Here is a 4,542-nt window from a genome sequence, read left to right as displayed (position 1 = left end):
TCGAAAATTACCATTTTATGTAAAATACGACACCTTTGATACTACCTCTATCCACTGACAGCGTTAAAACACTTCAAAACATACAATTCACATACATTTCTCTTATGGATGCTCATACTCGACATTCCTACAGAGCAAAGCAGATGTGAGCTGATGTATCCAGCAGTCTGGTGTCCTAGGCTAAAGACCTAGGCTATTGTTCTCATGAAATCTTAGGCTCGATACTGTAAACTGGGTGAGAAATAACAAAGGAAACTGTGTCTTAAGGGCGCAGGCGCGGTGGCCAAGTGGTAAGGCGTCGGTCTCGTAAACCGAAGATCGCGGGTTCGAACCCCGTCCGTGCCTTTTAAGTCCATTACAGTCCAACATAGACTCATACTGCATGGGCTTGGTGAGCAAAACATGTATAGCAAAATGTTGCGTCTACCTCAAGACCTTGGGAACGAAATACACTCAGGAATGAGACTTGTCTCTACCGGGGGTCATCAGCTCTGCTGCTGGAGACATAACGTTACTTGCTCCAGCCCTCATCAAACACACCTGATCAAGCTGATCGAAATATCAGGCAGGTGTGTTGGAGCAGGCTGGACACCACCAGAAGCGCATATATCATGAGAAATCTCATTAAGGCCACGTCCACACGAAGCCAGAGCTTTCCCTGTCCGATCTTTTATTCCCCTCGTCTCAAGAAACATCTGTGTCCACACGAAACCACAAAACAGACACAAAACGATGTCGTATACATGCAAGACCAGTATGTGGCGCTGTAATTCTGCCACAGAAATGCACTAAACACGGAGAAGAAGACTCCCAGGTAGCCAAAAAGATCTGGCCCAAAAACGGCCCAAATCCGGCAAGCCGGATGAAATAACTCGGCCCGAGTCCGGTTGCCGAATCTGAGCCGACACTGCCGGCATCGGGCCACAAGCACGCCAGCATAGATTATACAATTAGCCGGTACTGGCCCGATTCTGGATTCCAAATGGAAATGTATATGAAATACAGACCTATATTTATTTAATTAATAATAACAACAAAATTTACCAAAGCAATATTAGCTTGTTTGCTCAATTAAGTAGGCTACTTGGGATAGTATAACTGTTCATGTAATTAATTGGTTCGCTAAAAACTACAAAAATGTATTATTAAAGACTTCCTCCAGTTTTTATAACAATGTTGTTTCCACTAATATCACACACACACACATGCTCTTCCCCCCTCACCCCCAGAAAGAATGACACCATATAAAAATAAGAAATATGAGAATTTATTATTGAAAAGGTGATATCAACAAATGCAGGAAAAAACACTGCATTTAAAACACGTGCCTGAACATTCGGGACCTCAAGTTTATCCTAAAAGAGGGACAGAATGAATGAAAGAAAGAGATAAAGCAGGGACACATATTGACACATAGTTAGTCAGATCTCAGTAATCTCAATGGTAAATGGTAACAACATTTGAAGCCTACCTTAAGAAGAATTTCTTTGTTGTAGGGCCTGCTCTCTTCTTCCAAGACATTCGTGTATAAACTTCTCAGTTTCTCCATCCAGCACCCTGCAGTATTTGCAGAAAATATATACAGTATATATATTTTAAAAATTGTCAGTCTGGTATATGTGGCACAAGTTTGCCTATTTAAACATGAAGCTGGTTATCTTAACTTAGCATAAAGACTAGGTAGGAAGAAGATGAAGAAGAAAAAAATATCATTGCATGTGGTTAAACAATCATTTCAGAGTAGTATCCAAGTATTCAGACCACTTTTTCACTTTTTGCAGACTTTATTATGTTGTAGATTTAATTTTAAACTAATCTAATTTTACAGTTTAAAAATGTAAAAAAAAAAAAGAAAAGAAAAAGGCCTACAAAAGTTTGGGCACCCTGCATGGTCACTACTTTGTAATGCACTCTTTGGAAAGTATCACAGCTTGTGCAACGGTACAGTTTAATTTCAGTAAAATTAATATTCATTTTAGCCCTACTTGACCACTCACAACACCCTGACTCAAACACAACTAAATAAATCTTAACCATATATTTACACATCTAAATATAACATTCAATTACTTACATGGCACAGGTGAACTCTTTTCAGATGATCTGGACAAATCTGACAAAAAATATGAAAAAGATTGATCACAAAAAGATTAATAGTTTCATTCACTGATTTAATAACCAGAAGATGGCAGCAGAGGACCACTTACTTTCCTCGGCTCATTCTACTCACTGAGTTTTGCGGTTTGATTTTTATTTGGACATAATAAAACCACTATTATAACATTTGAAATCATATTTTGTCAAAGTTTACCACTTCATTCTGAGGTCAAGCCTGAAAATGGTGTTATAAAGGGGAGACCTGGTGAAAGCATTTTATTAGCTCTGTTACAGCCAGATACCATTCTATTTTTGGGGTGTAGAACAACACACAGTCAGAAAGTGTTTAATTTAAATGAAGGGAGCATTTTTAAATTACAAGCAGAGTCCATTTGAGGCCAGCCTAAAAATTAATAGAAATAGTAATTAAAATAGTAATTAAATGAATATCATTGACAGGGAGATGGCTTGACAACTTTAAAGCATTTTGTTTAAAAAGAGAATCTTGTAATTTTGGAATTCAGCCTAATTAACTGATCGTGGGTACATGTTTAACCACAAATTTAATTTAATGTCTAACAACAAATATTTTAGCAAAATGTATATTTTACTCAGAATTATTGCGCTCCTATTCGATTGCGCTCTGTCTGTTTAGTGCGCATGCGCGCAGCAGCGCTCGTTCACTCGCGTAAGCCTCGCCCACTCCTGACCGCAAAATTGATATATTTGCATGACTTTCTAACATTTACAGATTAAAAATATACCTGTGACATGTCAGTTATGCACTGAGGAAACCACAACGTCTCAAATGCATTAAACCGCACAGATATATTCGCTGTTTGCCATCAATTTGATCCATGATCGACATTAAGGGCTGCTTAAGAATAAGCGTGCACAAATTAGTGAGATTGTGTGAACTTAATTTTGTCGTTAATGGAACCGCTTTAGCCCCGATCGATTTGTTAGGTTATTTCAAGTCAGGTTTTGGACTTTAATCCCAGTTGTGATTCACGCAGCAGCAGCGGTGATGAGAGACAAACAAATACATAGATCACAGATTATTGGTCACTTTCTAAATAATAAATGTATATCGCATCTAGTAATTATATATAAATAAATCGTTTTTGACCGATTTTGACACTTGCTGTGATAGAAACAAGCCTAGAACATCAAATTAATGAACATGCAGGGCATTTGCCATATTCAATTAAATTCGAGTTTATCTGTATATAGCACTTTTACATATTGTAGCACAATGCACAGTACATATTGTTTTAAAGCAGTTTCACAGAAAATGCATGTTTCAGTGTTACAGTCAGGAAGTATTCTGTAATCATTCAGAGATGAGTGTGTCGAAGTAATTTCTAAAGGCAGTAATACACAATAAGATGTGGTTAGTAAAAAAAAAACCGTTTTTGACCGATTTTTGCAAATATGTTAGAAACGATGCATCGCGATACAAATGCCGACTTGTAGCCGATACACACTTTTTAAACCGATGCATCTCATCGCTAACTTTTTATGCTGATGCACCGAGCGAATCGGGGAATATTCCCATCCCTAATTTATATGCATGATCGCCTCGGCTAAGATCCGAATGACTGACTTGCATTTAGATAATAATAATAATAATTAATAATAATAAATAAATAAATCAAAAATCTGACTCTAAAAGAAAAAAAGAGAGCAGTTATTAGATGTAAAGAATACCAACTCACAATGTGGTGAAATGTGTATTAAAAAATACAAATCTTGTTGGCCTGATGAATAAGTTCAGTTTTATTTTTATTTATTTATTTTTTTCACTTTTATATGCCATTATTTCTTAGGCTTAGAAATGTTGCGTTATTCAACAACCTGTAACACGCCTGACGAATTCAAATTATTATTAATATAAAATAAAACTGTATTATAAAACGGCAAGTACGAGTAATAAATCATTAATATGGGTGTATCAGAAGCAGCACACTCTTGCTGTCCGGGGAAACCGGAAGCGCGGTAGTCTGCGGTGTGACGTCACGGTCATTTCCTCTTTAGCAATCTCAGCAACAGAGGGCGACAGAGAACAACAAACCAGAGCAGCGATCCTACAGGTTTGATTGCGGATGAATAAATCACATATTTTCATGCGTTTATAGACTCCACATCGATCAGACGTGTGACGTTCAGCGCAGAACAAGAGCGATATAGAACTACATACACTATACAACCGCATCATTAATACAGTGTAGCTCCTCAGTTCAACTAACATGACATTCCAGTCAACAAAAAACAAAACAAACCTAAATGGATGGATGCTACGACGAAAAGGCTATTTAGCCGAAAGAAGTAAACTCGGCCATAACGACTCGGGGGTTCTAAGAACGTCCCTTCCTAGTTTCTATATTTGGAAATGAGACTTCTAGGAAAATAGAAACTGCCAGCTCCATATCCAGTTCCACGTGT

At 37.5% G+C, this 4,542-nt stretch overlaps 1 non-coding gene across 1 annotated transcript; it reads left to right on the top strand.

The window, feature by feature from the left end:
• Window positions 1-273: 273 nt before the first annotated feature.
• trnat-cgu (transfer RNA threonine (anticodon CGU)) lies at window positions 274-345 on the top strand. The gene has a single exon. It is a non-coding gene; the product is annotated as a tRNA-Thr (tRNA).
• The last annotated feature ends 4,197 nt before the right edge of the window (window positions 346-4,542 follow it).

The sequence above is a fragment of the Sinocyclocheilus grahami genome, unplaced genomic scaffold (assembly GCF_001515645.1).
Source record: "Sinocyclocheilus grahami isolate Dianchi unplaced genomic scaffold, SAMN03320097.WGS_v1.1 scaffold956.1, whole genome shotgun sequence".
NCBI lineage: Eukaryota > Metazoa > Chordata > Actinopteri > Cypriniformes > Cyprinidae > Sinocyclocheilus > Sinocyclocheilus grahami.
Note: the sequence above shows the minus strand (reverse complement) of the source record. Positions and strands in the feature narration are given on the sequence as shown.